The sequence below is a fragment of the Acanthochromis polyacanthus genome, chromosome 7, assembly GCF_021347895.1.
Source record: "Acanthochromis polyacanthus isolate Apoly-LR-REF ecotype Palm Island chromosome 7, KAUST_Apoly_ChrSc, whole genome shotgun sequence".
NCBI lineage: Eukaryota > Metazoa > Chordata > Actinopteri > Pomacentridae > Acanthochromis > Acanthochromis polyacanthus.
This window is the reverse complement of record NC_067119.1, coordinates 9,509,110-9,522,026: the sequence shown is the minus strand read 5'-3', so window position 1 is coordinate 9,522,026 and position 12,917 is coordinate 9,509,110. Positions and strand designations below refer to the sequence as shown.

The window sequence follows — 12,917 nt, the reverse complement described above, 5'->3', positions numbered from 1 at the left end:
GCGGATCTCCTTTGATCTCCAAACACGTGATTTTTTTTTCTTTTTTTCTTTTTTAGTTTTTTTTCCCTCTCTCTCCCAAAAGGGTTATATCCCCACCCACCACTCTTTCTGACCCTCTCCTTTGCACTCCCCACTCTCAAGTGCCAGCACTCAGTTAAGGAGGCACCGCAGACTCCAGTGCGCACCGACAAGAGGGACGGGACGCATTGTTTGGAAAATGTGGAAATTACGCACGAGTTTCCGAGTTGATTCGCGTTCTGGAGTTGAACAAGAAGCAGATCCCGCGTGTTCGTCCGCAGTTGCGATCCCAGGCTGCCCGGTGGCGCTTTCCCCCCAGAGTTTGACACGTTTTCAGCCGCCGTACCACCTTAAAACAAACACTACCCTCTTCAGGACGCTTCATGATTTAACCGGGCTAATTTTTCAATCTCATTCAAGATTTGCTCACCTACAGGCCGGGAGGGGTTTCTCAGTTTGAGTGGCATGTACAAAGTTTTCTTATTCCTTTTTTTTCTATTTAAATTTAATCAAACAAAATCCAAGAATTCTAACTAAACTAATAGATAATCAACTCTGAATTAAAAGCACTGATGATGAATTTACATTTATTTAATCTGGAAAACGCTGACATTCATCATAAATTGATACATATTAGACAACTTATCTATCAGGTGACAAATTAAAGGAAAAACTCACCTATTTCTCTTCAGTGAGGGGATCTGGTGGCTCTGTTATGCCGTGGGGACATTTTGCTGGCATGATTTGGATCCGCTTGCCCCTTGAAAACTACTTTTCTCCAATGGTGACATATTTCTATCACGATCGTGGTGGTCTCTCTCAGGATGCCTCCATCCAAAGGGCACAAGGGTTCACTATAGGGTTTGATGAAAATGACGCAAATCACCATATCTCAATGCAGTTGGATACCTACATGATTATAGAGAGATGTGTTTGCCAGTACTTACCAACTCCAACATCAAAACACCAATTAAGGAATATGTTTTTGAAGAATGGGGTTGATCTCAACCAACAGAGCTGCATAAACTTGGAGAATCAGTGTCAAAGTCGCGCTGAAGGTGTAATGACTGTAATGTAAACCTTTACAGAGCTGGAACTTCAAGTTACCATTGAGGTCAAAATGCCAGATATTCCCGCATAGTTCCACTATTGGAGAATTTGGTGCTTTCGGAGTGTTTTGATGGCACTGTAGGCAAAAAAGAAGCTATTTACAATGATATTTTGGGTTATTGGAAAGTGTGACAGCATATTCATTCAAAACTGTTGCGGAAAATGATGCCAAATGAATGGTTATAATAATGGTTAGCGGCAACTCTCACCCTAATTGACTTAGTTTGTGTCAAAACCGTGGAACCAATTCAATTTCACTCAATGTGGACATAATTTTTTGACAAATTTATCTTGAAGATTGTTTTTTCTGAGGGGGATGAAATTCTATCAATGGTTACTTGTAGATAAAATTGTCCTTTAGTTATTGCTAGTGTAGCTAACTTTTCAGCTGTTCTGACTGCATATGTTGGCTCTAACACCCTACTAAGATACTTTATGATGGATTTTTGTTTAATCTGTCACCCATCTATACATACTAAAGATAGAGTCATTATTTTTGCTGCAATCACATCTGTAATCGAGAGAAACGTGAATAAGATTGAGTCTCCTTGAGGCTGAGCAGTTATTTTTGCCAACATGATGGACCAACTGCGCTCAGAAATTACATTCCCTACATAAAGAAGATGTTAGGACAAGAATTTATTTTGCAGAGTTGCACAACAGCTGAACAGTTGTGCATTTTCCACCACAAACAAAATATTTTCCTGTGAATTCACGAATAACCATCTAAGCAGTGACACATTAGTGCTTCTTCTAAATCATTTCATCATTTAGTCGTACCTTTGTGGAACCAATCATCAATTTCTGACAAATTTCGAACACGTTGACGAGTCAATATAGAATTATAACTGATGGGTCAAAGCAGACACACAGTTAAAAACATCTGGTTAGCATTATGAGTAGATCAGCCTATCTATCTTTTACTTTTCTTTGAGTAGCTTCCATTCCTGAGTTGTTGTGCTGCTCCTGAGTTGAAAGCAGTTCACTTAGACTCGTATAATCGTGCACACGGTCTTTAGACAGATGGATCTCCAATTAACTGTCGCCTTTGATCTTCAGAGTAGTTGTCGTCATCAAGACGGGCCCGACAAGCTAATCATAGATCATTTTAGGCATTTTACAAACCTCTAAACGCTTAAATGTAATTTGACATAATTTCTATCTGCAGAAACTCAAATTTGCGGCTGGATGGAAAAGTTATAATAGCCGGAGCGGTTTATGATTCACGATTCATCACGCGTTTATTGATGAAGATGAGTTTCATCATCCGCTCTTTAAAAGATGCATCCTGCAATTGTCATTTTTACTCTAACTGTTGCCGTTATGTACTGCAGACATATTATTTTTCAATCATTCTCTGTTCACAATAAAGAAGCTATTGTGAAACTGTCATGGTGACCAGTTCCTGGAGAACGTCTTCTGCTTGGTGCCTTTTCTTCCACCGTGTCTGAGACTTCATTATATGTCAGAAAATAAGCACACTGTGTCTTGAACAATAGATAAACATGCACTTTCTTTTCAGGCCTTCAAGAAAAATAAAAAAAATTCAAATCTTTGTGCGACTGAAAAGATCTCAAAGTACCATGCGAGTGATCGTGATACTGTAAGTTCATTGTTCTGCCTTCAGTGTGGTGAAATGAACAGTGCAGTCTCTTATTTTAATCACAAAGTAGGCCCTTTTTTAAGTATTACACAACAATAATGCACCAAACTGAGTGATTCCACTTTGCAGAACCCTATCTCCAGTAGTTCTACCACATTGGTCTCTTGCAAAGAAAAACTCCCAAACGAAGGCTGAGCTCTGCGCAGTGATTAGCGTCCAAAAAAGCCCAGAAAACAAGGTTTCATCTTGCTGTCAGCTGTGTGGCAGTGTGATTATGAAAACCAACTGTGAGGACTTTTTAGGTCAAGAATGCAGCCGACTCTGGAAGCGTGATGGTCAACATGTGTTTGGACTCAAAGAAAAAAAGAAGAAGAAGAAGGGAAAAAGGGGGGTGGAAAACAATTCAAAGCTGAAACTTAAGAAGTTCTTCAGCGCCTCCGGCATGACAATAATTTACAGATCGCATTAGATGTCAGTCAGCTTTATGAAGCCTGATCCACACCACATGTCTCCTACTACTGCCTTGTGACAGTCGTCTCTTCTCCTCACACTCAAATGTCAAATACAGACACATTATGATCCAGGATGAATAAATAAATAAATGATGGGACTTTGAAGGAACAATGCCTGCAGGCGTAATGATGAAATTAAATTAGATTTACATAATCAGCTTAATAAAGGTCCACAGAATACATTAGGACAACAAGTTACAGCGATCCAATTACTCACTGAGGGGACTTATTCCTCTTTTATTGCAAGTCTGCCCTCTGCTGGTTGCTGCAAGTTTCCAACCCGCAGTAACTTTTTCATTCTTTAGTTTGTTATCGACTTATTTTAAGAGTTTATAGTCACTGTTTGGTCAGTTTGTGGCTTTTTAAAGTTGTGAAAAAGATGCTACTTTCAGAAAATACACCCGATTTCCTTGCTTCCATGCTAACAAATTGTCAGATTTTCTTTCCCCAGCAGCTGTGGATGCTCTCCTGACGCTCCGCTCTGTCCACAGCAGTGTCTAAACTCAGGCCACCCTGAGAAGAATCAGCTGTCTGCTTGTTTAGGCTGAGAGAGTGCTGAGGATGAGAATGGCTTTGAGGGATGATAGCTGGCTCAGCTCCGCGTATTACTGTGCCATCTCTCCCAACAGGCTGTTTTCTTTTCCTATCTGAGCTTAAGTAGGATTCACTGGCTGATTTAAGATGTTTCGTGTGATATTACAAAGCTGCACAGCTCTCTTCCTCTGTTCTCTTCTAGTCAAACACTCTTTTTCCCCTCTCCTCTCTTCTGACTCTGTAATGTAAACCTAGCCAGAGCTGGAACAACTACTTTGATGGTCGATTAACCATTTGAGTCAAAATGCCAGATTTTCCACACAGTTCCACCTCTGGATTTGGGGAATTTGGCGCTTCTGGAATAATTTGATAGCATTTTAGACTGTGAGTCCAACAAAACAAGCTATTTAGCAACATCACTTTGGTCTTATCACTGAAAAGTACGCCAGACGAATGATTCTACTCAAAACGCTAGATTTTCCACTTCTGAATTTGGGGAATTTGCTGCTTTTGAAGTATTTTGTTGGCATTTTAGACTGTGTATCAAATAAAACAAGCCATTTACAAACATCATTTTGGGCTTTTGGAAACTGTGATTGTATTTTGCAGGTAAGATTATTACTGTAAACAATACCAAATACATGGTTCTAATAATGGTTAGTTGCAACACTAAACCTTCTTGACTTATGTGTCAAATCTGTAGATTCTACTTAGTTTAACTCAACATGGATGCAATATTTAGATTCATTTATCTTGAAGACTGTTTTTTTTTCCTAAGGGGAATACAATTATATCAATGCTTATATGGAAAAAAAAGTCCTTTATTTATGTTTGGTGGCCTTGACACCTGAGAGAGACACTTTACATTGGCTTTTCCTTTAATCTGTCACCTGTCGGTACATACTGAATTTAGACTCATCTTTTTGCTGCAAGTACAGGGTCAGATGTTTTTTTTGTAAGGAGACTATTATTGTATTAATGCTGTTATGGAAACTGTAAAAAGAAAATCCTCTCTTCTGACTCTGTAAACCAGAGAGCTGGAACAACTACACTGATAATCAAATCATTTCAGTCAAAACGCTAGATTTCCTACCTCCGGATATGGAGAATTTGCTGCTTTTGGAGTGTTTTGTTGGCATTTTAGACTGTGTATCCAACAAAACAAGTTATTTACCAACATCATTTTGGGCTTTCGGAAACTGTGACACCATTTTCAGACAAGATTATTACTGTAAACTAAAGAATGGTTCTAATAATGGGTAGTTGCAACCCTAAACCTTCTTGACTCACTTTATATGTCAGAAATGTAGATTCTACTCAGTTTCACCCAACATAGGCGCAGTTTTTAGATGAATTTATCTTGAAGGCTGTTTTTTCTAAGGGTAATATAACTACATCAATGCTTATATGAAAAAAAATGTCCTTGATTCATGTTTGGTGACCTCAATGTCTTACTAACACGCTTGATGTTCGCTTTTCCTTTAATCTGTCACTCATCTGTACATACTGAAGGTGGAGTGACTGTTTTGTAGCAAGTACAGGGTGAGGCTGTTTTTTCTGAGGGAAATATTATTACATCAATATTTATATGAAAACAAAACAAGCAATTTACCAACATCGCTTTGGGTTTATGAACACTGTGACACCATCTTCACGCAAGATTATTACTGAAAATGATGCCAAATGAATGGTTCTAATAACGGCTAGTTGCAACCCTAAAGCTAACTGGATTCTACTCAGTTTCACCCAACATAGATGCATTTTTAGATGAATTTATCTTGAAGACTGTTTTTTTCTAAGGGGAATATGATGATATCAATGCTTAAAAGAAAATAAAACTGTCCTTTATTTACGTTTGGCGGTCTTAACACCTTAGAGGACACTTTATATTGGCTTTCCCATTCATCTGTCACCCATCTTAAAGGTGGAGTCATTATTTTTCTGCAAGTACAGCATCAGTAATCGATAGAAGCATGAACATGAGCCTTTTTTTTTGATACTGGCATCTATTTTTGCCATCCAGTGGCACCGCAACACGTCACCCTGTACCAAAGTTGTGGACCGATTGCACTTAGAACTAACAATCCCTACATGAGGACAGTGTGAGAATAAGAATGTATTTTGAAGAGCGACACAACAGCTAAACAGCTGTATATTCTCCATGGTAAATGCAGTGTTTTTCTATGAATTCACAAACCATCTCCTAAGGGCAATATAATCACATTATATGGAAATAAAACTGTCTTTTTGTTGTGTTTGCTAGATTTTCAGCCAGATATCAAAATGCATCCCCCGATCCACCCCCCGCTGCCCCTCCAGCATGTCACTGGGAATAAGGATTTGGCCTTAGCTGCCTCGGCTGGATAAATAAATAAATAAATAAGAAATAGACACAAGATCACGGGTTACTAATAATATCCAAAGGGAACATCTGAATGTGTCCTTCAGTGGGCTCTGTGCAGCATCAAACCAGGGCTCCCAGACTCTGTGAATTGTCCCTTTGTTGGCATGGCGCTAAATTTATGTTTTAATGAAGAAAGGAGATGATGAGGAGGGGGAGCATTTACATTCATGGCTCCCAGAAGAGCGCATCACTGCAGCATATTATTACATAAAGCAATTAAGGGGCCCAGCAGCCCCCCAGAATTATGGGAGATGTTTTCCCCATGATGACACAGCATGGGGATGACTATTGACTCCAGCCGGCTCCGAGTATGTTGCATGTTTGCAATGATGTCACTGCGCAAACCACAGTGGGAAACTCTCATGAAATGTTCTGCAATGAATTACAAGTTGAGAGGACAGATGGGGGGGAAAAAACATACCAGTACCGAGGGAGGGATGAAGGACAGCGCTTTGATAACAACATTATTTATGGAGTGCCTTCACACACGAATGAGCTTTCACGAAGTTTTAACAGCTAGAACTGATCATTTTTTAAACATGCGAGCGTGAAAACAATGTGAATATGTGAAGGGGAGAATTGTCACACAAATCTGCATTCCTGGAGATGCTCAAACAAAGGCCAGCTCATTGTTTAAGCATCTCGTCTGTGCTGTGTTGGTTCAATCTCACTGCTGTCACAGCTTCAGCTATGCAAAAGCCAGGACTTTGACGCCACATCTCCGCCTCCCGACGCTCACTACTGAGCAGACTCTGGTTTCCAGTGACATCAGGAGATGCCAGCAGCCATTTCTGTGTTATTATGTCTTCATTTTAGCACAGTGGAAGGAAGAAGTGCCAATTTATCCATCTTTATATAAAGCCTGTATTGTGAAGATGAAAGATCTTCAGCATTTGTAGCACTTCTGATAAATTCTATAGTCAAAGTTGATGCTACTTATTGAACTGAATTACTTGTTAGTTTCATATTTGACAATCAATCAAGCAGACGCTTTCTGTGTCTTACAAATAGAATGTAACACAAAGCGCTTCACAACACAGCAAAAACAAAATCCCACCCAATTTCCCTCCAAACACAATATTACAAATGAATGACTCAATAAAAACAGGGACTGATAACTAAGGAAACACTCATGGAGAAATAAATGCTACAAGGAAACACTTCAAAAATGAAACGTTAAAAGACTCATAAAACACACTAAACTGTATAATAAACATGCAAATAAATCAACTAAGCTTCAAACTGGAAAGGTAAGGTTTGAGTTTGCTTTTAAAAATATCCACGTTCTCTGCTGTCCTCAGGTCTTCAGCTAGGTTTTTTTTTCCAAAAACAAAGACCAAAATAACAAAAGGATGCCTCACTGTGTTTTTGTTCTCACTTTGGGTTGAATTAAAATGCCACGAGCAGAAGACCTGGGGCTACAAGATGGTTCATAGGATAAAAAAAATCGTAGGACCAAGACCATTGAGGGCTTTGTGTACCAATAAAAAGATCTCAAAATCAGTTCAAGTTCTGCGACATATTCTTCTTAATGAAATCAGATAGCAGAGCATTATTAAGTCCTGCAGGTAGTAAAAGCATGTGTCTCTGTATTGGGTTAAAAACAGAAATATTTGCACTCAGGCTGTGTTCTTGAAATGACTCTCGAGTTGTAATCAGAAGAATTTCACTATTTAAAGAAAATTAAATATCTGTATCTGTGTAAAAGTGGAATTTATTTCAATAAATTTCCTTCAGGATCAGCTTCTGACAGCACAGAGCAGAAAATATAGCTGTTTACTGAAAAATGTAGATTACAAGATTATGAACTTGTTTTAAAAAATATTTTGTTAATGCAGCCAATTTCTTATGTCGTAATGAGAAAAAAGTCACCACTTAATAGAAATCTGTACTTGTGTAAAATCAAAATTAGTCCAGTAATCAAGCTAGCAAGATATGTGTTGGTTTTTAATGGTGGCAATGGTAAGATTACACCTTTTATTTAAATGGTAAACTACATTTTTAACATAGCCACTTTTGTATGATCTCCTGAACACATTGGACAGGTAAGTGTCCAAAATCTAAATTTACCGCTCACTGTGAAGTAAATTATTGAATGTGGTCAGCTGTAAAGACTAAAAATGAAAGAAGGGAAATAGAAAATAAACCCATAGATAAAATGGGTAAAAAAAAAAAAAAAAAAAAAAGTTGTGCAATTAAAAGTGCTATAAAAACTTTGAGATACACTACTGTTCAAAGTTTGGTCACTTAGAAATGTCCTTATGTTTGAAAGGAAAGCATTTTTTTTTCAAAAAAACCAGAAATACAGTCTCGACATTGTTCATGTGGTAAATGACTATTGTAGCTGGAAACAGCTGATTTTTAATGGAATATCTCCATAGGGGTACAGAGGAACATTTCCAGCAACCATCACTCCTGTGTTCTAATGCTACATTGTGTTAGCTAATGGTGCTGAAAGGCTCGTTAATGATTAGAAAACTCTTGTGCAGTTATGTTAGCACATGAATAAAATTGTGAGTTTTCGTGGAAAACATGAAATTGTCTGGGTGACCTCAAATATTTGAACGGTAGTGTAAATTTTATCTGAAAAGATCAGACAATTCTAATTACAATATCAGCTTCACAGTGGACAAACGATAGCATCAATCGCCTACTCTTTTTTTCTTTTTTAAGGGTGCTCTCCAAGTTTCAAATAGCTCATAACTAAATGCTGCAGACTTTGAAGTCCTAACTATTCAGGGGCCGGGCCCTTTCCTGGTCGGAACGCCCCCTCGGATCTGGCTGGAGGGTGAAAGTCGACTTTGAAGTGCAGACTAGACCAGCGGAGGTATTTCAAAAGGCCTCTAGTTCAGTCGAGGGGTAAAGTTGCAGCCATAAGGAGGTGGAGGAGCAGGGAGAGGGAGGGGGTTTGGGGGAGAAAATGAGAGGAAAAGGAGTGAGGGAGAAACAGAGAGGAGGGCTGTAGCCTTTTGAAATGAGGCACCTGTACATTTGAGGCTTGCAAGAACAGGTATGTTCCCAGGGGTTAGGGGCTTTGGAGAATTCAAAGTCATTTCAGTCAGCTCCACTGCTCATAATCTTTGCTGAGACGTGAGGAGGATAGGGGGGATATGATGTTGATACACTCGCACAGGCGTGAACATGTTCTCAAAGGACTGAATGGATGGAATCTGTACTCTCACACACGTAGACAAACACACAGAGCAGCAAGATAAAAGAAAGCTGAAAGCGGTTATTTGACCAGAGCTGAACATTTCTGTTCTACTAACAGGACTGTGTGCAATACAAGCAGCGTTTAGATCATCTTTATTCAGAAAAAAAAGGAAACGCAATATATCAAAGAGAGAACGAGGGAGAGAGACAGGGGGGAGAAAAATGGCTGATGTCCTCATCAATGATCAAAGAGTTAAAGAGGGAGTCGGGCTTGCCTGGTGGCGACATGGCGGGAAAGTGGATGAGAAAATAAGACTGGAAACAGGAGACAGATGAAGACCCCTCAGGAAAGTGTGTGTTTGTGTGAATTTGTGTGTACATGCACATCAGCAAATCTGTTTTAAAGTCTGATATCTTCCGACACTTTAGAAATCTCAACTGTTAACCTAAATTGGGCAAGATTTTCTTCAAAATATCAATTTTCTATTATGAACATATAATACAAACCCTGTTTTTATGGACACTGGCAGGGAAGATTGATGCACCAGAAGTTTGGTTAATTTAACTATTAACCCGCTTTTGGGAAAAACACCTGGAGTTAGATGATAACAATCTCATACCTGTGCAGTAATAAATAGGTGAAGAAGCTATTAAGTTAGCTTAGCTTTGCAAAACACAGTCCATCACATTAAAAACACAACTTATGCTCTTATGCTCACACTTGGCTATAATGACTTCAAGTCAGCAATTCTAAGTGCCAATTCATGCTTTCTGCACCCATGTGTGCAGACTGATAAGAACTTTGCAAGTGAACGCCAATGCATTTATGTTCATGCAACAAAAAGTATGCATCACGCTGCACATCATAATAAACAAAGAAAAATACACAGGCTTCTTTTGGATGGTACTGAACAGCTGTGACTTTGTATGTTTTTATAGGATACAGCTACTTACGAAGAGTCAATGTGATTATTCCTGATGTGTGTCGAGCAGAGTGGGCCAGCATAGCACAAGATATCTGGAGATTTTAGAACTTCCCACTTTACTTCATTTGTTTTTCTGGCGTAGGTGCAGTCCACGTGCAGTGCGGATAGATCATGCAGATAAAAATTTTGTCACTAATTAAATTCCCATCAGGTCTACCCTTGTGGACCCTTAAGGAAAGCATGAATTGTCCTTAATTCAATATACTCATTATCAAATTTCTCGCTCCATTAGTTGGCTGCTTGTAAGTATGCACTGTAAAAAATTCAGTTGTTGCACTGAGCTCTGACTTTGTAAATAGTCCACGAACAAAGTGGCTCGGACCAGTCGAAACGCTATTAGTATGCGTCCTGTGTGCTTTTAAACTCATGCTCTTTAGTCCTGGTGAAAAAGGGAGTGTGAGCGAGATGGACGGTAAATCTGGCACATGCTAACTATTCAAAAAATAGTAACTGGCTAAATTATTCTCTTTCTTCAAAATCGCAGACACCCCCTTCAATTAGTGAGCTGTACAGGTGCCTTTATTTGGATTTGGTTACCTTAAGATAATGCCAGGCGAAATGTTTTCTTCCGTTTCCAGTCTTTGCGCAAAGCTAAGCTAAGCTAAGCTAACTAGCAGTAACTGGTACATCAAGGTTGATCCTACACAATTTGTCAACATAGTCTCCTTTAACTTCAATACATTTGGTCCAACGATACTCAAGCTTTGCTGTCCCTTCGCAAAAGAAGGTCACATCTTAAGCCTCTTGATAATCCACAAAAGCATGCATGACCTCATCATCACTCTGAAAAAAAGTGGGATTTCTGTTTGGGAAACAGCAAGGTGTATTGGCCTGTTTCTTCCACAACTGCCTCGTGGATGAAGATATTGCCCTGGAGAAACAGCAGCCAGTTTGAAGCTTTTGTCTCCTTACTGCTTTAAATGCTTCAAACAGTGATTTAAGGCTTTATAGTCGACAGTTATGCCTCAAAATGGGAGTTACGCCCCTTGTTTCCAGCTAAGACCAAGAACTTTTTGAAGCACTCTTGCAGTTTTTGGTTTGTTGGTTTCAAACGCCGCTCTCATTCTCAGGAAAAGTAAAAATGGCCTCAAAACATAAACAAGAAAAAAATTGGGTCCATGCAGTGCTCAATTTCCTGACACCACATTATGCACTAAAAACCCAGCTGGGTTTCTGTTGCTTGAGGATACAGATGCTGAATTACCAATTATCAGTCACTCTGTCTCACCTTCATTCATCTTTTCTATCCGCCTCTCCTCACTCTTCCTCACTAGCTCATCATCACTCCCTCTGGTTCAGCGAATTCCCAGCACTCCCACTGGATTTCTCCCTGGTTGCTTCTGATTGCAGGCACAGATTCCTCACTCTGAGGAGGAAAACAATGCGTCAGAGAGCCAAATCCCAAACATCTAAATCCCCAAATGAAAAGCCGTTCTGCACATCACTCATGTCGGTCTCAAAGAAGGGATCTTGCGTGAGAGGACATGCTGACATGGTACAACACTTTGCCACATGTGCCACCCAGTGGTTGGGTGGCAGTGGAGATGTAAGGACGGCGGTCGGAGTGAAGAATGACTAGAGAACTGGTCGGGGAGAGAAATGTGGCTCGCCATGACTGAAAACAGATCATCTTCCCTCCTGGGTCTCTTTGAAGTCTGTGAGACTTATTTTGTTTTCTGCCGATTTTGTGGTAATTTTGGTGCACACGAGACACACACACACACACACACACACACACACACACACACACACACGCACACACGCACACACACACACACACACACACACACACGCACACACGCACACACGCGCACACGCGCACACACACACACACACACTGAAGGAGACATCAAAGGAGCTTCAGTTCAAACTAGTAGCCGTTAGACATAAATTCAATTTTCCTTGAGAATCAGATCTTTATATGAAGCAGTGAATCACTTAGTTATCTAACTGTATTGAAATCATTTCAACTTTACCAGATTTTCAGTTTGCATGGGGGATAAACCTATAAAGTCTGTATTTTCAGTTTAAGTGGGCAAGAGTTGCATTTGAAAGCTCATCCTTGATCTTTCGAACCAGCAGCTTTCAATCGTATTCCATGATCTTCCTCAGTTTGTGACAAACTTCTTGTGCTTTGCGTAGCACATTGGCACATTTTTTATCCAAATTACCAAAAAGCATAACCAATTAGGATTATTTTAATTAGTACTCATTAGAAATTTTAAGCCCTTAAGTCCTGTAAGGTTTTCTTTAGTTTCAGCCGTGCAGAACATCCCTCAATTTAGTCAGTAACAACAGCAACACTGCAAGGATATAAACGTACAACCCTGGCTTCTCTGGATAAGATACACATGAGAGAATTTTAGAATAAAGTAATTCTTTCAATACACATCACCATATCAGAGTTGGATTTAAAAAATTAGTGAAACCTTAAGATTTTTACTTCAAAAAATACAATTTACTCTAAACTAAAATTAGGTAAATAAGCATAACAATGACTGTGATGTTATTGAACTTTTGCTAAAAATTCTCAACAGCAACTCTACCAAATTTTCAACAATGCTGCATCTATTTTTGATTGAATTTCTGATGCCTAG

At 39.3% G+C, this 12,917-nt stretch overlaps 1 protein-coding gene across 2 annotated transcripts in view; it reads right to left on the bottom strand.

The window, feature by feature from the left end:
- znrf3 (zinc and ring finger 3) overlaps window positions 1–12,917 on the bottom strand; it is a 136,101-nt gene that overhangs the window by 88,769 nt on the left and 34,415 nt on the right. Inside the window, exon 1 of one of the 2 annotated variants that reach the window (XM_022207136.2) lies at window positions 697–842. The exons of the other annotated variant lie outside the window; for it this stretch is intronic. The gene's annotated coding sequence lies outside the window, so the exon portion shown is untranslated. Of the gene's footprint in view, window positions 1–696; window positions 843–12,917 lie in introns of those variants that run through there. 2 annotated transcript variants of the gene reach the window in all.